This window comes from Acomys minous, assembly GCF_964271855.1.
Source record: "Acomys minous genome assembly, chromosome: 6".
NCBI lineage: Eukaryota > Metazoa > Chordata > Mammalia > Rodentia > Muridae > Acomys > Acomys minous.
In genome coordinates this window covers 67,360,123-67,385,572 of record NC_140487.1, presented here as the reverse complement: position 1 = coordinate 67,385,572, position 25,450 = coordinate 67,360,123, and the positions used below count along the sequence as shown (strand labels likewise).

Genomic DNA, 25,450 nt, shown 5'->3' with positions numbered 1-25,450 from the left:
ACCAAGTATTCAAGCAACTGAGCCTGCAGGGGACAGTTAACATTCAGACCCACGACCAGGTGACTTTGTATTAAGAGGAGAATGCATTCAGTCTGTCATTTTCAGCATTTTGGCCAAGTAGGCATTTTTCTGTTGACCGCTGCCTACTGCAAAAACAGACTTTTCTGACAATCATTGAGAGTAGATCAGATCAATGCATATAAACATAAACATTGAGAAGGCAATTTGACAGCACGAGCTTTTAGCAAAATAACACTAACAGGTTCAGTCCTAGGCACGTGGCCTCCCCAGCCATCAATCCCAGGATTTCAGTACCAGGAATACAATTCCCTCCTGTGAGACAGGCCCAGCTCTAATCAGAAAACAGTTTGTGACTCCGTAACAGTCATGCTACTTTTGTACCCGTGGGGTACCAACGTCAAGTCTGTTCTCAACAAAGCTCAGGGGATACCACAGAAGAGAAGATAGAGAAACAAAGAGCTAGAGGATAGGAAGAAATGCTGTGAAACGCTGCCTTCTGGACACAGGATAGCTATCAGTTATGAGCATACAGCTGCTGTACACAACTGCACAAGATCAGGATCAAGGAAGCCAAAATTGTAGAGTAGATGGGGTGGGTGATCACCAAGCCCCACCTCTTACTGAGGAACCACTGGCCCTTCAGAGCGGCTAGGGCAGGGGGAATCTTTGTTTTCAGGTAATGTAGCCACCAGTAGGATTTCCATGCTCCTGTGGATAGTCCCACACCCGTTCATAGATGGGCATCGCTAACCAGAGTTCACAGGTTATTAAAACAAAAAGGTGACATGGAGTTAGAAGAGGGGCTTGTTAGAAAATGAGGCGGGAAAAAGGAGCTGGTCGTGGTGCCTCCCAGCACTTGGGAGGCAGAGACAGGCGGATTGCTGTGAGTTCAAGACCAGCCTGGTCTACAAAGAGAGCTTAGGATAGCCAAGGCTACACAGAGAAACCCTGTCTCGAAAAACAAACAAATAAACAAAACAAACAAACAAACAAAAAAAGGAAAAGGAAAAAGAAAATGAAGGAAGCTGAGGAGGGGAAGTGGGTAGGTAAAAATGATTTTATTTCATTGTTTATCTGTGCAAAATCCTTAAGAGTAAATAAAAACATTTCTTTATAAGGAAAATGTTTCATGGCTCAGGGCTGGCATAAAAGTCCAGGGCAAGGAGAGCAGCCTGCCCTGCAAAGGGCAAGGAATAGGATGGAACAATGCAGTCAGCTGTTGGTCCCTTCATTCCCAAGGGTTCATTTCTAGGCTTTTCCTTCCTTCCTCACTGCAGATGTCGTTGGCCTTTCTGGTTTTTTGGAGCAGATGGCCTCTCAGAGCTCTTGATTTGCTCTACCCATCAAGCAGCTGACCAGCGTGGAATCCAGGTTTCAGATTTCTAGTAGAAAGGGAAAGCTGTTTGGTTCAGCTTGTTCTCGTCAATTTGAGCAGCTGCGGTGGAGTAAGATGTAATGGCTGTTAGGACAAATGTGGTTGTGGTGGCTCCGAGAAGACAGGTGGGGCTAACTAAACACTGACAAAACCCTTTAGTGTCACTTTTACTTTCTCCTCAGCAGGGCTTTCCACTGGGTCAAGCTGCATGCCCTCCATGTAGACTTTTTCATCTTAAGTCTCAAACCACTGCCTTCAATACCCACCATTCCATTCACACACACACACACACACACACACACACACACACACACACACGCATGCACACACCCACACACACGCATGCACACACCCACGCATGCACACACACACACACACGCATGCACACACACACACGCGCGCGTGCACACACACATACACACACATACACACACATACACACACATACACATACACACATACACACATACACACACACACGCATGCACACACACACACGTGTGCACACATACATACACACACATACACACACACATACACACATACACACACATACACATACACACACATACATATACATACACACATACACACATACACACACACATACATATGCATACACATACACACACACACACACACACACACACACACACACACACACACACACGCTGTCCATCCAGTCAACTCAAGTCAGATTTTTGTAGCATTACTCCTACCTGCCTCATCCAGTCTACAGGATACACTCGTCCTCCGCTAGCCACTTCTGCCTTTCCTTCGTTACTGTTGAGATGTCCTTGCGTTTATTTATCATCTGGGTAGACTGCCAGCCCTCGGAAGGCAGGCGCCTCCGCTGGGGCCAGTTCCTAGCTGCTGGCTGTGCGTGACGACCACCTGTATACACTGTTCCTTCTCAGGCTCTTACACTGGTTCCAAGACAAAATGGCCACTGACTTGAGAGATTCCTACCACTTGCATATTGCCAGCTGGCTCTTCCCTGGTGTCAGAACCGTGGCAAGAGTAGCAGTTTCTCTAATTGCTTTCGCTACCTTTTGAGAGATAAAACTGTCAACAGGACAAGGCAAGGATCCATTTGCTGTTCTCCATGAAATAGAGTTAGGCCTCCACGAGACAGCAGGAACCTCCATATCACTGCTATAGCTGGATTCCGGCAATGGTTTGCCATCTATATTGGGAAAGGGTTATTTACTTCCCAGGGTGGGAGGAGTATTCTGTACTTGATTGACTTAAGCAAAGTGACTGGTCGCCTCTCCTATTTTAGGAGACCCTCTGGGAACTCTTTGTATGATCCTGGGGCCTTCTGACTTCCTTTATTCTGAGAAGCCTTGGGAGTGAACAGACACTGCCTATTGTCTGTTATTCTTAAGTAGGTTAAACCGAGATTCGGGTCCCTGTTGGTAGACAGAAAGGTGGGCAGAGCCGCCTTGAGTGCGAACACATAATCACTGCAAGGCTCCTTTGAAACTCTCTGTCGAGCAATCATGCTGACTTCCTTTCTTGGCTGGGGGGAAACGTACCACTCACTATCTAGAATGAGGTAGAAAATTGGCAACCAGGGTTCATGATTCCTGCCCCAAGAGGGGTGTAATAACAGAGGCAAGAACACCGTATTTATTCTTATGTCCTTCCCCCTAGAAGGACAGTGCCAAGAACCCTGTGCTAACAGTTGTAGAGGCCAAGCAAGAATTCCACCTTCTGACGGTGGGACGTTTAGGGTCAGCAAATCCCCTTTTAGGTGGAGGGTACAGAAAATTTTATCTTGTTATAATGGGGGAAAAATCAGTCTTGTTCAGTCTAATGTAGGTCAGCAAATATTTTGACAACTCTCCAATTACCTGCCTCCTCTTGTCTTTACTTAAATGTGGACACCCCCCCCCCCCACTTTGAGTTCCACAGCACCGTTTGTTTATCTTGGGAATATGTTTTTCAAATAGCAAACTCCTTCCTACTATTTTCATTTCCAGTTTTAGCACTGATATTCCATCTCAGATACACATTTTTTAAAAAATATACCATTTTTTAAGTTACAAACAGCCATGCTATACCTCCCTCCTCTAGCAGACATACACACACCATGTAGATCCTGTCCCCTTTGGAGCATCAATGAGCTTCCTTCACCTGTACAAGAATTTACCTAAGTAGTGCATGGAACATGGAACCCTGCTATTATTGAGACAATTCATATTATGTATATTGAATATGGCTACAGAGATATTGAATTTCTCCCCTCCTTCTCTTGACCTACTGCGTCATCTTCTACATTATTTCTTCTTACCATTTTTTAAAATTTATTCTAATTCTCATAAAGATCTTTTTCCTGTCATCCTTCCCAATAAACCAGACTATAAAGAATCACCTTTTAAGCATCTTTCTTCTACAGGAGCAGAGGAAAGACTGAATCCTGGGGAGTTCATAGCCTCGAACAGAAGAATAGGGGGGCAGCCAGCACATGCCTGAGAGTCACTGCCGAGTGTCCATATGCTCACACTAATAGTGAACCGATACTCTTCCTGCCTTGTCTGTATTTCACCTTTAAATGCCACCAGGCCAGCTTGCTCTCAGATTTTCTCACTGAGTTCCTACTGCTACTCCTTTGGGTGAGGTTGGGGCTGTGGCATTAGCATTGGTAGAGCCACGCAAAATGGTCCAGCGAAATAAAAATATCACATAGACTTTCAGGTCTGCCTCTGCTTCAGAGATTGCTGTGTTTTTTTGGAAGCAAGACTTGGAGAGCCCCAAATCACTATTATCTGAGAAGGCAGCCTCACTTGAGGTTGAGGGGGTGAACAAATTTGAAACGGTTCCAATTATGTTAAACTGAGGGCCTATGCCTTGGATAGGCCTGATTTTCATCTGTCACCTAGTGGACTGGTATAAAAATTTCTACCTAAGGGTTTTCTTAGTCTGTCCCAGGGATGGCCAGAGCTTACATTCTGCGTTTTCATCTTCTACTCTCTCCCGAGGGTACTTAGACCCACTGGGAGGCTGGTCTGGCAACCCTTTCATTTAGTAAAATGTGTTTTGCTATTAAGGCCCCTGACTGTGCCTTGTTGACTGTGATGATTGCTCTGTGTGTGTGTGTGTGTCTGTGTGCATGTATGTGTGTGCGCATTTTCTTTTTCTTTCCTGAGTTAAAAAAAAAATGTCCTTCACAAAGGGAAGTTCTAAGGAGCTTGGATCAGCGGCTGCCCCTGCAGCCCCCAGCCCCAGCAGCAGGGTAAAGTGGGGTGGTGTCAAAGAGAGGTGTACAGGCAGCGAAGCTAGCGGGGAAGGAGAGCGGGTTGCGAGCACTGGGAGAGACAAACCTGTCTCCTCTACCACATCGGCATCTGAACTTCTTGCTGTGCCTGCGTACAGTGGACAACGTGCACAGTGAAGCTTCTCTTTCTTTCTCTTTGATTTCTTATTGAGAGATCAGAGAACGAAATCTCATTCAATAGCAGGGACGTCTTTTGTGCAGTGCTGGTCAAGGTTTTGTGCTCGTGTCTGGCAGTGTGTCTGGCATGCAGAATGCCAAAGGAACGTCTTCATGAATTGGTAATAAGAGTCGCATCTTTCTGCCTGACAGAGTTTTGGTTTTAGTAAATCTAAGAGGGTAGGGAAGTTGATCTGGCAGCTAGCAAAGGTTCTTAGTTTTAATTAATTTTCTTTCCTTCTTTCCTCCTTTCTTTCTTCTTTGTTTTCTATGTAGCTTTGTCTGTCCTGGACTCCTCTGTAGATCAGGCTGGTCTCGAACTCACAGAGAGCTCCCTTCCTCTGCCTCCCTGAGTGCTGGGATTAAAGGTGTGCACCACTGCACCCAGCTAGTTTTAATTACTTTTTAAAGTTATCTTATAGCGATGTGCTTCGCTGTGGCATTTCACTGTCTGTATAATTACATTTCGTTCTTCTTCACCCCTTTCCCCAGTGTTCCCTGTCTCCTCCCTACTCCTCCTGGCCTCCTCTTCCTCCTACAAACAGCCCTCCTTCATGCTTTCATGACACGTGGACTCCATTGCCTTTCTTACTCCTTCCATTAGGATCTTTGCCTTCTAGTTTCCCACACAGATTCTTTTGTTTGACATTTCTAGCCTTGAAGGTCAGGAGTCAGTCAGCAGACAGAGGCTTCATGGTAGTAATGGCTACAGAGGACTTGGAGCAGTAAACCAGGCATGAACCCCTGGCTCACTTCTCAGTAGTCGGCAGAGGAAAAGCAAGTTTGTTTCTTTCTCCAAACTGAGCGGTGATCCTATCTACTGCAGGGTACCGTAAAGATACGCTGATGTAAATAGGAGGAATGAAGGCATTTCAAAAGGGGCCTCCAAATGCAAGTTTCTGTGATTACAGACACAAAAGGTATGATTTAGGGTCCTTGGGATGACTGCCCTCTCTTCCAGAGAACACAACTCTAAGGAATTTGTGCCTTTTGTTTTATTTTATTTAAAAAATTATTCATTATTATGCATACCATGCTCTGCCTGCATGTACACCTGCACGCCAGAAGAGGGCACCAAAACTCATTATAGATGGTTGTGAGCCACCACGTGGTTGCTGGGAATTGAACTCAGGACTTCTGGAAGAGCAGTCGAGATGCTCTTAACCTCTGAGCCATCTCTCCAGCCCTGTGCCTTTTATTTTGATATTCACAGTCTCAGACCCAAAGTAAGAAAAGTAATAGGGGACCTTTGGAGCTCACAAGCCTGGCCGGTCTCCTGAGTGGTTGGTTAGGGTGCTCAATGGGAAGAAGCAGAGATGACTGCAGAATGCATCTGGAGTTCAGGAGGAGCCTCCCCTCCCCACAAGTCACATCTTTTAAAAGGAGGTCAGTGTACCAAGTCTCCTAATGAAATCCTTTATAAGTAAGGGTAGGAGGCTAAGACAGGCCGTTCCTCTTGAGAGGGCCTGAGCTCCCTACCTGATCTCACAGAAACCAAGCTTGGGAACAGCCACTTGAATACCTTGTCCACCAAAATCAGACTCATCAGGGGCACAAAGAAATGCATGGAAGGAAGTTGAGTGGTGTTGTTCACCTTACACTTCTCTTACAATGAGATTTTTGGTCTGTCTGCAATATGAGCTCAGGTTTTCATTTGTTCTAAGGCATGGTGGGTGTGCCCTCGCAGATACCAAGCAAGTGCAGGCTCCTTGCACTTGGACTCAATAGTAGAACTCTTCTTGTTTGTCTAATCTTTCAGCTAAAAATTATTCTTTTGTGTGTGTAGTATGCCTCTGGGAGAGAGGGTGTGTGCCGCAGTGCATATATGGAGGTCAGAGGACAACTGTGAAGTTGGGTCTCTCCTTCAACCTTGACATGAATTTTAGGGATCAAACTCAGGTTTCTTAAGCCGGCACTGCAAGTACCTTTAACCCCCATCCTACCCCAGCCACCTTACTGGCCTATAATTTTTCATTTTTACTCACACTGGATGGGGGAAGCATTTAGTGATCCTTCAGGGATCATATGGTAAGAAATGTCTTTCCTTTTTGTGGAATCTCATGATCGGAAAGAGTTGCCCGCCTGGGAGATGCCACGCTTGTACGCTGGCTTTGCTGCTTGGTGGCAGGTCTTGCACATGAGTGGTGAGCGCACCCAAATTCCGAGGCTAAGTGCCCCATGTGAGGGAGAAGGGGGGAGTCTTTGTGCCCTTGTGGGGGCAAGTTTGGGTCCTTGAGTATAGTAAGGGAAATTCAAGTTAATATTTGGCTTAGGAAGGTGTATAAAGCCAAAGAAAGAAAACTCTCAGTGCAGGCTCAGGCTCAGAGGAGCAGAGGACAATGTGGCCTGAGCTTCTGACCTGCAGGTTCTTTCTTTCTCCAGGCATTACTGTTTCTCTGCTTCTGTGGTCCTCTCCCTCCCAAGAGGATATGTGGCATCCTTATTTGTGAGCATACTTAGCTTAGGGGTTGGTGGGTCCCAGATGCTTAGGGCTTATTATGAAACACTCAGAAGAGGCCAAAGCAGCAGCTACCTGCCGAGCTGCGGTTGGTGAACAGGGGAGTGTTTCTTTAGCAAACAGTCTTGGCCTTGCCTCTGGTTTCTGCAGGGGGCCAATTCCTCTGCTTGGTCACTTTATCTTGTGTCAAGAGAGGCAATTCACAAAGCGCCAGGCCAAGAGTTGGGAACGGGATTAGAATGGGTATTTTGGCTGCCAAATCGGAGGCAGGCAGGCTGGCAGGCAGGCAGGGAGGGAGGAGGCAGGCAGGCAGGAAGAGTAGAGAGGGAATAGGAGCTCAGGGAAGAGGCCGACCTTTGCTCCACATTTCCAGCAATCTGAAGATGGTCCAGCCGCAGCCTGTCACCATTAACCTCCAGATGCTAATGGTGGTTGCTTTGCAGTCCTGTTAACCTTTGCTGGCTTGGTGCCTGCTGCTGACAGAAGTGCAGGCTTGTCTGTTCTAGCTGATTTAAAAAAAAAAAAAATTAAATGCAGCAAACCCCTAACATTTGCACTGCAGCCAAAGGTGAATGAGTATTTTTTAATAGCCTTTAGGAGCAAGGGGCTTGGGAGAGAGGATTAATTGTTTTATGGGTTGATTCATTCCTCATGCATTTGTGATAACCAGGTACAGTGCTTGGTTGGCAATGCAGAGGCTGGTTAGTGTGTGTGTGTGTGTGTGTGTGTGTGTGTGTGTGTGTGTGTGTGTGTGTTGGGAGCTGAGGTTGACTTCAAGTGTTTTTTTTTTTTTTATCATTCACCTCCTTATTTGTTTGAGACAAGGTCTTGCTGAACCTAGCACTCGCCAATTGCATAGACTGGCTGGCCAGTGAGCCTCTGGACTCTTCCTGTCTTCATCTCCTAGCACTGGGACTTGACGCACGTGCAGCCACACCCAGTTTTTTATACTTGGGTGCTGGGAATCCAAACTCAGATCCTCAAGCTTCTGCAGCAAGCTCTGCATTCCCTGAGGCATCTCCTGGGCTCCCGGTGATGCCCGCAAAACCATTTTAATAGGAGCTCTGACCGATCCCTGAGCAGTGGGAGAGGGATGGTTATAATATGTGCATATTAAAATTAGAAGACTTCACTAGGAGTTTATTTTTAAGCCACTTGAGTTTGTATGGATTGTTCCCCAGTATTTCTTATCTCAAAAATCTGGTGTTTATGGTGACCAGCATCAGGTCTAGGATGATATCAGTCAATACAGCCAAGTAGAAGACCAGATCTCTGGGCCCAGGGGTCCCTCTCAAACTACGGTACCAGCTAAGGACAATACAGGCTGTAAACTTCAAACCCCTACCCAGATCTACCCAATGGACAGGACATTCTCCACAGTTGAATGGAGAGTGGGGTCTGACTTTCACACTAACTCTGGTGCCCCATATTTGACCATGTCCCCTGGATGGGGAGACCTGGTGGCACTCAGAGGAATGATAGCAGGCTACCAAGAAGAGACTTGATACCCTCATGAGCATATAAAGGGGGAGGAAGTCCCCCTCAGGCACAGTCATAGGGGAGGGGAGTAAGGGGAAAATGGGAGGGAGGGAGGAATGGGAGGATACAAGGGATGGGATAACCATAGAGATGTAATAAGAATAAATTAAAAAAAAAAAAAAAAGACCAGATCTCCATAAGAACTTGGCCTCTCTCCACTTGCAGATGTGCAATCCACATACTGATTTCAGGTTTCATTTACTTATTTATTTCTAAGAAAGTCACTAGAGACTGAATGAAGCTGAAAAGACATTTGAGAGATGACCTCATTCTTCAAGAAGATACTGACTGGTTCCAGATCTCCTCCTAGTCACCGGGTGCATGCGCACCTGCGTGTGTCGGAACAGGTGGGCTTTTATCTGTGGAAACCGGAAACAGGAGGTCGTTTCTGGGAGGGCTGGGTGAGAGGACTGCCGCCAAGAGAGGGGCTTCTCCACTGCCTCTTTAGGGTTCAAGAGCAAGCCAGCTTCGTCTGTTTGAGGTACGGCTCTTTGCTTTCCAGTGTTATCAGTAGATTCCCAGACTGTTGCTGCTTATTCCCAAGACTGCTCTCTTAGTGGGCATGAAATACCATCTTCCAGATCCATTCAGTTCCTTTGGGCATCTTTAGCATCTTTCCCAGAATTCCTTTGCCATGCCTAGCTCCTTCTTCCTCAAGGTTTCCCCCTTCTTTACACTAAACAGGATAGGAAAACCCCACCTGATCGTTACCTTTGGTTCTCTGTAGAATTTTCACCAGAGTCAGGCAAGCTGTGTGTGTGTGTGTGTGTGTGTGTGTGTGTGTGTGTGTGTGTGTGTGTGTGTGTGTGCTTGTGTGAGTGCGTGTGTGAAACAGCAGGGAGACAGGAGACCCCTTGTTCCTCCTCCCCACTGGCTTGGACACCTTCATACGCATCTTCTTCCACTGCAGTGCTTCTGGGATGTACAGCTTATTCCAGTCCCTGATGCTAAATGGCATCCTGGAGATGGTGGGGAGAAGCTCTGACCTCCAGTGTGGACCATGGTTTCTGCCTTGGATGGCACTGCACAGAGGCCCAGCCTTCCTCTATCTGCCCCACATCCCCACCGCCTCTAGCCCTTGCCAGACCTACTCTCCTCTCCTCATTTTCCCTTTCTCTGTCCATCTCAATATACTCCTTCATAACTTTATTTCCAAATCACATTTTTCATCTTGATTGCAGTTTGCTGTTTCTAGAAGATTCCATGGCCAGCCCAATCCACTTCCCCTGGCTAAGAGTCTCTGTTTTTCACCGGCTTCCATTTTACTTTCATGGGATGTGTGGGTTATGTTCATACTGGGAGAGAACTTGCACTGTGCTTGTGAACACTCCACTCTGTTCATGAAATACTTTGTTCTGGAATCTTCTGAGTTCTGTAGCACCAACTCTGAAATCTGGGCACATTGGAGAGCATACTCTGCAGCCTAAGAAGCAAGCTTATACCTGAAAGATCTGACAGTATCTGGAGGAAATTGAGATTTAATTAGCATTTCCTTTTATGCCACTGTCAATATGCTTCTGTTACATTTATGGGGTTGTGTGGGTACCCTCTGGTGACTAATTACATGAAATTTCTTTCTCTCTCTTTTTTTGGTAAAGCTCTAATAAATATACATTGTATATAAAGTTGTAGCTAGCTGTGTTTCCAAAAGTGAGGTTCTTAATTTGAACAGGGACTTTTTTTTTTCCATCTTTGAGGAAATGACGGTTTTGTGTATTTAAGGTTTAATACTGGTTGGGTGATATTTGCCAAAAAAATATTTTTCTTTCCTAAGAGATGAGTAATGAAAACAATTTTTTTTTTGAGGAGAGGGATTGGGTCCAGATAGGTTTCATTGAAAAGCAACAACAGTGAAATCAAATGGGAAGTTATGCTCAGATTGCTCCATTGTGCCTGGCATTTCATTGTTCTGTAGGTGTGTGGAAAGGTTAGGGGCTACTTCAGTGGGAAGCATCAGCCTCCTTCCTTTTGGTATGGAGGACCCTTACTGGGATGTCTTCCAAATCTGTCATCGAGACTGGGAGCCCGAATCCAGAAGAGAATTTAGAAGGACACTTTGGAGACTCGTTCAGTGAAAAATGTACCCACGCTGAGTGAAAAACGGCCCGGTTGGCACTCAGCAGTAAAAGTTTTGGCAGGAGCTTGAGAGGAAGAAGTTAGGCATCTGTGTTTAATGGGCATAGAGTTTCACTGGGAAGGGGCAGGGTTCTGGACAGATGATAGTGATGGTTGTGTGGCAAAGAGCACGCCTGATACCTCTGACCTGTGTGCTGCCAAATGGCTAAAGGCTACAGATAGCCAAGTGCAATGGAGGTGGTTTTATGACATCTAGTCATCAATTTTAAGGGGGAAGAAATCTTGAACAACTGTCTGTTGTGCCTGTGATGAAGTGTCCCCCACAGGCTCTTGATTTGAATGCTTGGTTCCCTACCTCTTGATTTTGCAAACTTCAGGAGATGGGGGAAGCTTCCCTAAAATAAGTAGGTCGTAGCAGATTTGTCCCCTTTGTACCTTGTCCTTGGTTCTTGCCCGTTTCTGTTTCCCATCTATCTAGAAGTGAGTAGAGTCTCCTCATGTCCCCACTGCCACAAGATCCTGCCCAAGTGTGAGAGGCCAAGCTAGCATCACCAACTCTCTGAAACCACAACAAATCTTTCTCAAGTTGTTTATGCCAAACATTCTGGTCACATTGTGACAAAAAAAAAAAAAGACTGATATAGCATGTGTACAAAGGATACCATCTAGCCTTAAATGGAAGGAAGTTCTGCTACATTTCCCAGCATGAGTGAACTTTGATGATGCGGCTCTAAGTGAAATAAACCGGCCATGGAAGGGAAAACATCACATGATTCCTCTTAAATGGCGTTCCTAGAAGAGGCAAATTCATGGAGACAGAAAAGAGAATGGTGTTTGGGGAAGGGAGAAAGAATGGAGAATTGCTCTCTATTCTGTACAGTGCGCTCTGTCATGAGAGTTTGCTTAATGCCACTGAATTGTACACTTAAAATGGCTAAGTTGGTAGAAAATCCATGTCATGTGTACTTTAGCACAGTAGAGAAAAGCACCCTGCAGCCTGCAAGGTACCAACAGAGCTGCATCCTGCCCCCTGTCTGATGCTCTTTGGATGAGTATTAACTACTCCCTGGGAATGCAGCGTACATAAGAACCAGAAAAGACTCAGTCCTGACAGATGCCCACCATTATGGCATGCCAGGGAGCAAAAGGCAGCCTGATAGAGACTTGACCTCTGGGCACAGAAGATGCAAACACAAATGCCAGCTTGGAAAGGGGATTAATGATTTAAATGGTCCGAGGGAAAGAAAATGCTATTAGTGCTAGCTTGGCTTACTGAGAAGGGTCCATTAATTCACATATAGGAGTTCCAGGGGGAGAGATGCTGTCCTAATTATGTCTTGGGTAATTTGGTCATTTAAATGGCTAGCCAATTTGCAACCAGGCTCTTCCTTGAGGTATTCCATCTTTATGCGGTGCCATTCCCTCCTGCCAGGAGCCAGGCTGCTCTTTGGATGAGTGCATGATTGTGGGAGATTTCAGCTTGTCTTTACAATCGCTCAACCTCCTGCTCTTTAATCATGTGACCTTGTAGCTTTTCCGTGGGATTGGAAATGTGTCTAGCTGAAGCAATTACCTATGTTAGCAGTGTTGTGTAGCCTCTGGAAGGTACAAGGCCAAGTGCCATGTTTGAAGTGTCTTCTGCGGATTGTCACGATGAGCAAAGATCAAACAGTTATTCTTCGATGTAAGGGACAGAACTTCCCAGGTGCCATCCTTGTGAGGTACTCGTGTGGGAACTTGGTTTGCACAAGGTCCTATTGCCTAGGTAGGACCATCTCCTGACCCCAGAGAGTGCTTTCCATAATCCAGGAGCTGTGAACTTACTGGACTTTACTGGGGAGAGAGGAAAACCCACAAACTCAGAAAAAAGTCCAAGATCCCTTGCTATGATTTCCTTCAGGTCATACGAGATGTGCCATCAGCCTTTGGGGGACAGAGACCTTTAGAATCTGTGACCCCTGTTCTTTGCCTCTTTCCAATTCTCACTGCCTAATGGGGATGAAACCCCTAGGAAAGTTTTAGGATTAAGAAAATGTGATATATTTCCTAAGGCAAGTAGAAAAAGTCACAAGGAATATATTATTGTCAGGGTCTCTCTCAATAGTAATAATAGACCAAAGCTACATTTTTTTTTTAATGTTTGCAAGCAGTGTGCTAAGCCCACAGAACACGGCCATTCGTTTCATCTGTGCTCCATGGGTGTGCGAGTATGGGTCTTATTTCCATTCTACAAATGAGACATTTGTTGGTGTCTTTCAGACACCAGGAAATCCTAGATGCAAGATTCCACTACTGTCTTTCTATGTCAATTTTCACACTTTTCACCCTTGTACAGCTGCAGCTTATTATACATGCTAAATACCTAGGGTTGGAGGCCTTAGGTCCAACGTAGCAGAGACAGCAGAACGTTGTTCTTATAAATGCTGCAAACTTCTCTTCTTTGTCTATGTAGCTAGGTGATCTTACACACTGGAATGTGTGTTACAGATGGAACAGTTGGAGTTACAGATGGAAGCAGAGGGGAAGAGGAAGAACGGATGATTGGCAGGGAGAGGTGAGCGGAGCCACTCCAGGGTGGCAAAGCTCTCTCTCTCTCTCTCTTTTTTTTTTCTTTCAGAACCTGGTCTAGTCTCTTTAGAAACAAGACCAGTGGATTTGCTCCACCGACTCCATGTACTTCCCAGAACTCTAGCCTCCTCCTTCCTACAGGGCACAGGACATGTTTTGGTTTGAGCACTGCTCTGTGTATTTTATATACATGAAGTCACCTTTGGAGCCACTCAGTGGGTAGGCGCTTTTCTTTTATACATGCATTTCCTGCTGGTGCTGGCCATGTCCTGTGCTTCCTTCTTACGGGCCTTTTCTCCTGTGCTTGCCCCAACCCGGACTGTTGTTACAATGTCCTTTTCTGTGACTAGATCTTACTGTTCTCATAGGTTCTGTTTCCCTGTTCTCTCCTGTGGTGTGATGCCCCCGGTAGGTGGACTCTTTTTTTTTTTTTTTTTTTTTTGTCTCTCTCATTGTATTTTTTTTTATGTTCTGCCAGATGTTATAAGCATGTCTGTCCTTGGGCTATTTGGACTAATTTCTTAAGAATCTCAAGGACGTTGTATTAATTACTTTTGTCGCTGTGATAAAAAGCAACATAGTTGAGTGGAGAGTGGGGGGTCTGACTTTCACACGAACCCTGGTGCCCCAAATTTGACCACGTCCCCTGGATGGGGAGACCTGGTGGCACTCAGAGGAAGGACAGCAGGTTACCAAGAAGAGACTTGATACCCTATGAGCATATACAGGGGGAGGAGGTCCCCCTCAGGAACAGTCATAGGGGAGGGGAATAAGGGGAAAATGGGAGGGAGGGAGGAATGGGAGGATATAAGGGATGGGCTAACAATTGAGATGTAATATGAATAAATTAATAAAATATATTTTTAAAAAAGCTACATATAGAAGAAAGAGTTCATTTTGGTTTACAGTTCCAGGGGTTACAGTCTGTAATGGCGAGGGCAGCACAGTGGTAGGCGGAACAGGAAGCTCAGAGAGCCACCCGGTAGTGGGGTGAGACTATGGATGCTCAAGTTCCACTCCTGGTGGTGCTCTTCCTCCAGCAAGGCTGTGGCTTCCAAGGTTCCATAGTTGCCCCGGACAGCATCACCAACTGTGGACCATGTGTCCAAATGGCCGGACCTGTGCGGACTATTTCTCACTCTGATCGCTATGGCCTTTGGCTTTGTAACCCTGGGAGCATCTCGCAAGTACTTTATAAATATTGGGTGCTAGCTATATTTGGCCAATTAAACTGAAGTTAATAGGGTTGAATTCGTATTCCAGGATCGTTGGCTTCGCTTGATGTCATTCATGTTGCCTAGACCCTTCTAGCTCAAACCAAATCAAGGCAGGAAGGATGAAGACGCCAAGGTGTGGCAGAGACAAAACTTTTTTTTTTTTAACTTGCTTGTCAGTATTCAGTGACTATCTGTGCTCTTTAAAAGACGAACATGGGAGGTGCCTTGGTGGAGTATGCTCTTTGTCTGGATGGAAGGAGAAGATGGATGTGTTCTTGTGGCTGTGTTAATAACACACAGGGGACTTGAAGGGGCGAATCCTTGCTGTGAGCAGCAGGAAGGAAATTCTGCATCTCAAAAAAAAAAAAAAAAAAAAAAAAAAAAAAACCAAACCGAAAAGAAAAAAAAAAAAAAAAAAAAAAGAAACCTTAGTGTGAGTGCGCCTTGCTTGTTCCATGTTTATACTTAGTTTGAGGAATTTTCTAGTATTAGTAGAATTAACTGTTGCAAGTGAACAATGGCCCAGCGTCCCTTCCAACCAAGTAGAAAAAGGAAATTAGAGACAGTGGTATATGGGTACCGATGACTCCCAGAGCCTGCCTCTGTTTTGGTTTCTGATCTGTCACATCACCTTAATACAGCCTGCTCTAGTTCCGGTATGCTTCACAAGCCTCGCTCGTGCTGTGCTCTCCGACCTTTGAACAATCTCTCTTTCACAACAGCCACGGGGACCCCAGGTTCCACTTTCCTCATATGTGGGCCATACTGATCAGCTTCCAACCATGAAGCAGATTCTGAGAACCATGGTGAGAAAGAAGCTTTCCTAGCCTTCAACCCATCCTGATGTCACTTCCTCCTTCCCAGACTTCTGCCCCAAGTGTGGCCTGTACTGTACAATTTACCCTTTCAGGACGGACTCATGTTATTACTTATTACACCTTGGGAATTGGTCTTGTTTCCCGGATGGGTTGGGATATTCATGGGGGAAGTGGCCTCCTTGCATTTTTCCTTCCTGGCTCAGAGTCCTTCGGACCATGTTGAACAAATTCAGCAGATGTTTTCTTCCTTTTAGATATTGATTGATTGGCTAAATAGGGAAGAAAAAGGGATGTTGCTATTTTTATAACTTTATTCTGAACAGTGATGTTTGGACTGTAGCCAGCTTTGTCCTGATTACTAAAATCATAATTTTCTGCATTTTAAGAGAGTCATAATTTTGTGTGTGTGTGTGAAAAGGAATGTTAAAAAGGCAACCTAAAGTGAAATGATTTAGTAAGCACATTACTTGTATAATAAGCAGCTTCTATAAGGTCATCTTGTCAAAGGTGTTAGTGGCCCAGGTGCCTTGGCTTTTCACAGGATTGTACAAGTAATTTCTTCAGTAGCGTTTCTATTTTACAGTTCCAGCCTCCAGCCCACAGGAAGCTCTCAACATGCCTATCTTGTCATCCCTTTTTAAAGGCAAGGATCAAACCTGAAGCAACCTTTATTAAATATTAACTACTAAGCAAGGGATAGACTTTGGTCAAGACTGCTCCCTGGAATTCCCCAGCGGCATGGCCTCTGTCATTTCATAGTTCTAAAGTGACAGAATCAAGCCTTTCCAAAGCAGTGGTGGGTCAAACATACCATCTTAAACTAATTTTGTGTGCTTGGCCAGGGTGTGGGCATCTCAATATTCTTCTTTAATGCTCCTCTGGTTACCCAGGTTTACCTCTGGTAAATGGGATAACTGGGACCTAAGGCAACACCGCACATATTTCCTTTAGGATCTACAAAGCCACCTGGGATGGTTAGACCTTGATGGGATTTGCAATCACCATGGAAACAAACATCTGGGCCTGGCTGTGAGAGTTTCTAGAATAGGCGTATCCCAGAGGGAAGACTTACCCACCTGTGGGTGGTACTACAATATGGCGGGGGGACCCCAGAATGAATGTGAGGATGAAGAGGGTCTCTGCAGCAACTTCTCAGATTCTATATCCAGTGTGACTGAAACATGCTGACTCATACTCCTTTCACTGTGCCCCCACTGCCACGATGGACTGCACCCTAAAACTGTGACTCAAAATAAACCCTCCCTTCCTTAGGTCACTTTTGTTGGGGCATTTTTCACACAGCAGTGACAGAAGAAACTAATCACCTCCTTTTGAGGACATGGTGGTACTAGTGAAGAAGACTTCCTATGATTTAGGCCCAAGGACTGTGTCTGGATTACTCACTCAATCCACATATTGATCGGAAACAAATAGGTCGCATTGATGGAGAACTACCTCCATCACATGTTCAGTGAATATTTGTTGAAAAATAAATGCAACTTAGGAGGTATTGTTTATTGTGGATAGTGTGACTTTGTCAGCAGACTCAGGGATGTCTCTCTTTTCCTTTATCTTTCTTTCTTAGGTTTGGAGATAGGGGTTGAAAAGAAAGAAAGGGGACTATAGAAATATATAGTGATGATAGGACAAAAAGATTATTGAATCTACTCCTCAACTTAATGCCTTAATTGTTACTCACAAGGTTACTTTTAATTCATTGGTATAGAATTTTGTATATTAATGCAAGATGAGTTTAATTTTGATACATCCATGTAGAATTCAAATTTAAGATTATTATTCACACACATTATACATATTTCTACTCTCATGTGAGGTATTGTAACAATACAACTCAAATGGAATACGAGGTTTGCCGCCAATAGATTGAAAGTGCTATTGAAGGCTACTTAGGATAAGTAAGTTATACAAGTTAATCGTTAGTTGATCAAATCATGGTCATGTCAATTACTAGTCTATTTATATTACAAGAATATACATTCTATAGATAGATAAGGTAAAATATTTAGATAATGTTTCAAAAAACCTCAGAGACATACAGAATATCACATTTAAAGGTATTTTTATTATTTTAAAGATTCATTGACAGTAGACAGGTTAACTCCTGGCAACACCATGCCTACCTCAAAGAAGATGATGAACATCAAAGCCTTATGGAGATGGCTTCAAATGTGGCAAACCAGCCAATGGGCAAAATATCCTCTTTTCAGTCACTGACAGAGTTCTGGATAAATAATAGGCAAGCTTGGATGCAGGCAGAGTCGATGGCCAAACTCTGCCAAGACAGGGTAAGCAAGTCCTCAATAGTTCCTGCCTCACAAATATGTCTGTCAGATATACTGGGCCAGATGGCTGAAGATGATGCTCCAAAGTTATAGAGAGTTTTGGGTGACTGTTCAGGCAGCAAACTGTCTCTGTCGTTTTTTCATTTTGGAAGTTGCTAACCTGTGCTTTCTGTTTACTCAGGTAATTAATTTTATTGTTTCTCAAATCTCTGATGGGTTGAAGACCAGATAGTTTAATTTTACAAGCTTAGTTGTTTAGGGGTTAAGATTTTCTTAGGTCTACATAGATGTTTTAAGTTGACATAGATGAGATATGATATATATGGATTTACATTCAGAATTGTATACTCTCCAAGGTAGGAAAGGTGTTTTCTTCAAGGTTGCCAAGTACAAATAGGCAAAACACTATGAATGTAACATTTATATAATTCCTGATTGTTTCATGGTTCTTCTTTCTGTACATAGTTTATTATATACATAATAATATAAATGTATATGTAATAAAAGAATTAATTTTAAAAAAGAGATCAAAGAAAAAAGATTTTTATATAAAATCTCCTTGTTTTTATGATATCTAATTCTTGGGGAAAGATCCAATTTGTATCCCCATTTGAAGATGAAGAATCCGCGGTACAGAGCTTCATAATTTCTCCCAAACTAAGCATAAAATAAACATTAAGGTTGAAACTAAGACTTGAAATTAGGTTCTTCAATTCTAAAATCATTCTTCATCCATCTTCCTTTATGAGCTTGAACCTCAGTTGAAAGCTGGAAGTCAGAGGCCTCAGGCTCGTGGCCCAGACTGTCAGACAAAACGAGTCCAGTTTCCTAGGTGTGGTAAGGAGGTCAGGCAATGCTGGAAATGTGCTGAAGAATTTCCCTCCAGACTTTTCTTTTCTTTCTTTTTTTCTTTTTCTTTCTTTCTTTCTTTTCTTTTCTTTTTTTTTTTTTTTGGTTTTTGGAGACAGGGTTTCTCTGTGTAGCCTTGGCTGTCCTGGAGTAGCTTTGTAGACCAGGCTGGCCTCGAACTACAGGGATCCGCCTGCCTCTGCCTCCCGAGTGCTGGGATTAATGGAGTGCGCCACCACGTCCGGCTCCCTCCAGACTTTTCAATCTTGCTTTTCTATACTTACCATCTCCCTTATTACAAAATTAGAATGTATTCATTAGAGAATGTAGTTTTGAAATATAGACTAGTATTAAGAGAAAATATAATTTACAGACCAGCTCAATGCTTAGAAATAACTATTGTAATATTTTGGTGACCATTCTTTGAGTCTTTTAAAAATTACATGTAGTCATGTATGTATATTTTTAATGTAACTATATTACAGATGCTTCAATATTTTCTGGTTATAGGTTATGGATGCACACTAATTTTATCTTTTTTATTACTTGGTGATTTAGTAATATATTGCCATCTATTTTTTTTTTTACTATCTATTATCATGTAGATTTCTTTTCCACAGCATTGTCTTTAAACTTTAAAATTTAATAGGTAAAGCAATCTGCTTTTATATTCTTGTATGTATTGTGTATGTGTTGTTCACGTGTGTGCATGTGCATACGCATGGAAGGCAGATGTCGGTATTGGCTATCTTCCTCAATTGTCCTCCACCTTTGTTTTGTTTTTGGAATAGGGTCTCTTACTGAACCTGGAATTCATCAATCACCAGGTTGGCCAGCCAGTGAGCTGCAGGGATACTCCTGTCTCCACCCCTCAGCTCTGGGATTACAGGCAGGCTGATCATCAATCACTAGGTTGGCCAGCCAATGAACTCCAGGGATCCTCCTGTCTCCGCCCCCCAGCTCTGGGATTACAGGCAGGCTAATCATCAATCACCAGGTTGGCCAGCCAATGAACTCCAGGGATCCTCCTGTCTCCGCCCTCCAGCTCTGGGATTACAGGCAGGCTGATCATCAATCACCAGGTTGGCCAGCCAGTGAGCTGCAGGGATACTCCTGTCTCCGCCCCTCAGCTCTGGGATTACAGGCAGGCTGACTGGGTGCTGGGGATCTGAACTCTTTATGCTTGGATATCAGACACTTGATCAGCCAAGCCAAACCTCCAGCCTCTGCACTCTATTTTAATTTTCAGTTATTTTTTTTAACTAGAAAGGTTGACTTTTTCATATCTTAAATTATATTTTTGTATTTGAGAGCTTTATCTACTGGCTGTTATTGTTTGTGCATTTCATTTCTTAATTGCTTGACTGCATTCTCATTTGTTTATTAAAATCTTAAAATATAAATTCGAGTTTTAACAATATATATTTGTTATAAATGATTTCTGACCCTATACCATGAATATTAATTTTACATTTAATTTAATTTATTTATTATTTTAGCTATATGGTTCTATCTATCTCTCATCTATTCTTTGTGATTTTTTTCCAGTTTTTATGCATTGTGAAGTATTTTCTCCTATTTATTACATTTAATCATGTATTGGTGTAGGGGTGTGTGTGTGTGTGTGTGTGTGTGTGTGTGTGTGTACATGCCGTGGTACATGGGAGGTTATAGACAACTAGTGGGACTCAGTTGGCTCCTTCCACTCTGTGGGTTCTGGGGATTGACCTCATGTCAGGTTTGGCCACTGGGCCTTTACTAGCAGAGTCTGCCAGGCCCAGTATTTTCTCTTAATCATTTTTTTTTCCCGGTTGGATTTTGTTCAGTTGGCTTAAGGCCCATTGGTATTTTCTGTGTCATTTGATTAAGGCAAAGTTGTCTGAAATCAGGTTAGAACTATTATCAGACGGAATCTGGAGCTGGAAGAGATGCTGAGCAGCACAAGGGAGAATGGAGCTAGAGCCAGTGCATGGTCCCCACATGGACAGAACGGAGAGTCCTGAGATCCCTGCACGTTCAGCAGCAAGTTGTCGGCTAGCACAGAATAAACACAATTGGAAATTTCGGTTGAGGGATGGGAAAGGAAGAGCGAGGGGAGAGGAGAGACAGACACACAGAGGGAGGAGTTCTCTTTCTGTAGGTTGGGCCCTGTGGCCTCTTGGGTTTACCTCTAAACTCTCTTCTCCCTGTGCAGCATTTATTTTCCATACCTCAGTAGTGAGGACTCCTGCCCTGGCGCACAGTTTAAACCTGATCTTTCTTTTGGAACAGAAGAGAATTTGATATTCTTCCGGACCTTTGGCCATCTCACCTCCCACTCAGCATGATCTAAACTGGATACAGCATCTTCCTCACAGCCTGTGAGTCCAACCCTGTCCTCCTTCATGCTCCTTATCTTAGTGAGTTTGCTGACAAACTTCCATAGAAACTCATTAACAGAAAGGCAGGGTCGGGAGGAATGGATGCATACCTCAGAGGGAAACTTAACAGGAAGATGCTCTGCAGCGGAGAAAGGGGAAGTGCTGGGCTCACTTCCGAGGGGCGCTAAAGATGAGTTCTTTGAGCTGGAAAATAAGGTCTCAGATGGGTTTTTTAAGGGCCCAGAGAAGTCACTTAGGAAAAAATTTTCTGGGAATCCCTGTCCCCAGGAGTCTGTAAATACCCCTTCCCCAAGTCCTTAGCTTGCAACCGAGTCTCCAAAGGTCACAGACTCCAAAAACAGTGTCTAAATTTGCTTCTATGATTTGCATTCTTAAGAAGATGCACCTGCAGATCATGTAGGGCAACAACTGAGAGGTGGTCCAGAGAGGGCGCCCAATCCAGGTTCTAAAGCTGGCAGACACCTCCCTCAGGCACCTTCTAGTGCAGGTGGATGCCTCTTAAAGAAAAACTCCTCAGACATTCCAATGGAATGGGATTGGCTTTTAATTGCATCATTTTTTTCTTATTAACAAAAGACACAACTGGTTGATCAGAATGGGACCATTCCTTTTCCGATAAGCACCATAAAGCCTCAAGTTTGTTTTAACTAGGTGGGGCTAGTTAAGTATGTAAAGGAGAAGGCAAATAAAGGAAGTGGGCCTTTCTCTACCTGGTGGTGTTGGATTCATCATTAAAGCAGATCACTGTGAGTTTAGTTTGAGGCCAGCCTGGTCTACAAAGTGACTCCAGGACAGCCAAGGCTAACACAGAGAGACTCTGTCTCAGAAAAACAAACAAAATCAGGAGTGATGCAGCACCTTATCTCCATGTGGTACTGACTTGAAAGGTACAACACACGACTTTGTTGTTTCTCCTTTCCTGTCCCTTGCGTAAGGTTTTTGGCATCCTCCAAGCCCATCAGAGAAGCTGCCCTTTCACTCACAGGTTTCCCAGTACATCAGGCTTGCTCTTGCTCATGTATCCAGAATTATCCCCTCGAATCCTGCCTAGGAGACTTTTTCTCTCAGCTTCTAATCTGAGCAGTTTCCCTTAATCCTCTTATACTTTCTGACGACTTGTTGAAATGACAAAGAAACATTTTATTTCACGGGAACTTTATGGATCTTTGAATTCAAGAACACCCATTCTCTTTTTTGAAAAAAGATTTATTTATTTCAGTTTTATTTGGGGGGTGTTTTTCCCATGTTTACCTGTGTGCCATGTGTATGCAGTGCTGGCATGGGCCAGCAGAGGGTGTTGGGATCCCTTGAAACTGGACATTGGCGATGTTTTTGAGGCACACTAAAGGTGATAGGAATTGAACCTAGGTCCCCTGGAAGAGCAGCCAGTGCTTTTAACCACTGAGCCATCTCTCCAGCTCCGAGAGCAACAATTCGTCTGTAAACACTAGGGAAAGTTTTGCCCAAAGAGGAGTTTGACTCCATGTGTGCACGGCTTTGCCCTCCGTTGTTCTCCACAGGAAAGTATCACCACCAAGTCCATTCTACAGGTTGACAGTCTCACACACACACACACACACACACACACACACACACACACACACACACACACACACACACACACGGACAGTGCACCTGTGTGTTTCATGGCACAGAGGCAGCCATTCTGGCAGATTTTTATGCTTTGGATAAAGACGTGCATTTGTACTTCTGTGTTATTGATGTATGCCTTTGGGGGAGGGAAAATCTTATTTCACAAAGACATAAACATGCACTTGGCTTAGGACTCCCATGATGAGAGAGAAAAGCATTGCTAAGTGCAAAAACCACCGATTCAAATCCAGTTCCTGAGAGGGAGCAGACAGGAGCCAGCTAGAGCATCCATCCCTGAAACTGCGCCAGCGAGATCTGCAGGCAATGAGCTGAAAACAAAGCGAGAAACTTCTGGCCGCCTGTGGAGCAGCCACTTCAGCCTCAGCTTCCTTCCCCTGAGCATCGCCACCACCTGACCTCCTTTTCTTTTAGCTGCAATGGCCTGAAAACCCTGGAGATTCCCTTTTTCACCTTCCCCCTTCTCGGAACCTTTTGAGCTCTGCCAGTTGGATTCAGGGTTGGGTGGGGTTGGGGAGAGCAAGTTATATGGTGCAGCTTTCAGCATGGCAAATTTTAGGCCCTACACGTAGGTGGTTCAAAGGGATATTTATTGTTTGTTTGTTTGTTTGTTTCTTGAGTTGTTCATTCATTTGTAAAAATCTAAGTTTGACTTTGTTTGCTAGGTGTTTAGATGCCTCTGGGGATAGGAGAGCGTTCATTCCAAAGGGGGAGGAGTAAGATTCTTGGCTGGCCAGGCTATGCTTGTATTCATTGGAGCGTTGTGGCCACATACGCATAGCTGTGGGTACTCGTGATTATGGTCCCCTATTAGCACGTTCTCGTGGCCCACCTCTCCCACCCGTGGCATCCTGAGATGAAGCCCTCGGGACCCTTTTCCTTGAGGATATTTATTTACATTATCTGCCCAGCAATGCTTGGTGCTTCTTTTTTTTTAAATTTTTTATTAATTTATTCATATTACATCTCAATGATTATCCCATCCCTTGTATCCTCCCATTCTTCCCTCTTTCCCATTTTCTCCTTACTCCCCTCCCCTATGACTGTTCCTGAGGGGGATTACCTCCCCCTGTATATGCTCATAGGGTATCAAGTCTCTTCTTGACAGCCTGCTATCCTTCCTCTGAGTGCCACCAGGTCTCCCCCTCCAGGGGACATGGTCAAATATGAGGCACCAGAGTACGTGTAAAAGTCATACCCCACTCTCCACTCAACTGTAGAGAATGTTCTGTCCATTGGCTAGATCTGGGTAGGGGTTTAAAGTTTACCGCCTGTATTGGCCTTGGCTGGTGCCTTAGTTTGAGCGGGACCCCTCATGGGAGAATGGCAAAGTAGAAGGATCCAAAGGGTCCTAGAAACCAACAAGTAGAACATTATGATGGGCAGATCTGGGCCCAGGGGTCCCGCTTGGTGCTTCTTTTATCGCCACTGCTTCTTTCTCTCCTTCTCAGGACTACTCTGACCCCACTCATGGTTTTCCGGGTCCCCACCCTCTTGTACATCCTTATGCTGCCCTTCAGTTCTGGGCTCCCTCTGAGCGGTCCATCCTCCCTCTGAGATGGCCATGCCGTCAGTTCTGCTCAGGCCTTCCCAGCCTGTGCTCTAGCACTGAGAAGATCCAATAGACTATGGGTTTGCTGCTTTATGGTAGCACCTGTCCAGGTACACATCGTCACAGATCCCATCTGCCTAGCATTGACCAATCACATTCTAGCTGTAGCCTAGGCTCCTCCTCTCTTTCTGCTTGGTTCTGTTCTGGGCATATATCTCGTCAGTGCGTGGCCCAGACTTGACTTTTTTCTTTTGTAACTGTCCCTCCCATCTGTCCCCATGTCCCTCACCTGTCTCAATCTGTTTACAGCTGAGATTTTTGCTATAGCCTGTGAGCTGAGCTTGTCACCAGGTTTGAACTCCTCACTTGTGTGCAGATCTATCAGAGCAGTCTTCTGGAAACCCCTCTTTCCTTCACCTGACTCTCTGTCCACTTCCGTCCCACCATCAGCAGCCTGATGTCTACAGATTCCAGCCCGCCTTTAAAGAATTCCCAGTCCAGGACAATGCGCATCTACACCTCAGTCAAGCTGCTGCGTGTATATAAATGAACTTGAACGTGAACTTTTGCCAGCTTCTCCATTTGAGGATCTTTTCGTTCTCTTGTCCCCATAGCCAGAGCCTCACCTCTTACTCAAAATCTGCATCAGGCTCTCCTTTCCCCTTGGACGTTTCTATACACATTCAAGTCATAGGAACTCGGCGTTTTCATCTGAGTACTGATACTCTGTCTTTATATTAAATTACATACTTCTTCAAAATTGATGTCTCTTACAGTGGTTTTTTTCCCCCTGATTAATATTTCAGTTTTACACTGGATTTAGAATGGTTTTTTTTTTTTTTTGCCTGGGTCATAACTGTGTGCTTCTTGAAGGCCAAAGCTGCTCATTTTCTTCTTGAGTCCTCTATTGTCTACCACAAGGCTCAGCATGTGCGAGTCGCCCGGCTGCTGTACGCAGAGTGATACTTAAGGTTACCTGGGACTTCTAGTTTAATCAAGGAAACCTATTTTTAAATACCCATTTTTTCCTCTACAAATTATTTATTAACCTATTCAACCCTCCCAACTTACCATATGCATATAAAAATAAAATTCTACTCATCAGAAACTGTTTTGTTTGTTATTTGTGAGCTTGATTGGAGATGATTGACAGCTGGGACTTACTAATATGATCCTTGTTTTTAAAGATATATTTTCTGCTCTTGTTCTCTGATGAGCCTGGAGAGTGATGCCCAGACCTGAATAT

General features: G+C 44.3%; 1 protein-coding gene and 1 long non-coding RNA gene across 2 annotated transcripts in view; both read left to right on the top strand.

The window, feature by feature from the left end:
- TMEM178B (transmembrane protein 178B) overlaps positions 1-25,450 on the top strand; it is a 382,652-nt gene that overhangs the window by 194,252 nt on the left and 162,950 nt on the right. The window lies entirely within an intron of this gene.
- On the top strand, positions 5,716-9,074 carry LOC311599856. The gene is made up of 3 exons (XR_014780033.1): positions 5,716-5,752; positions 6,046-6,218; positions 9,047-9,074. It is a non-coding gene; the product is annotated as an uncharacterized lncRNA (long non-coding RNA).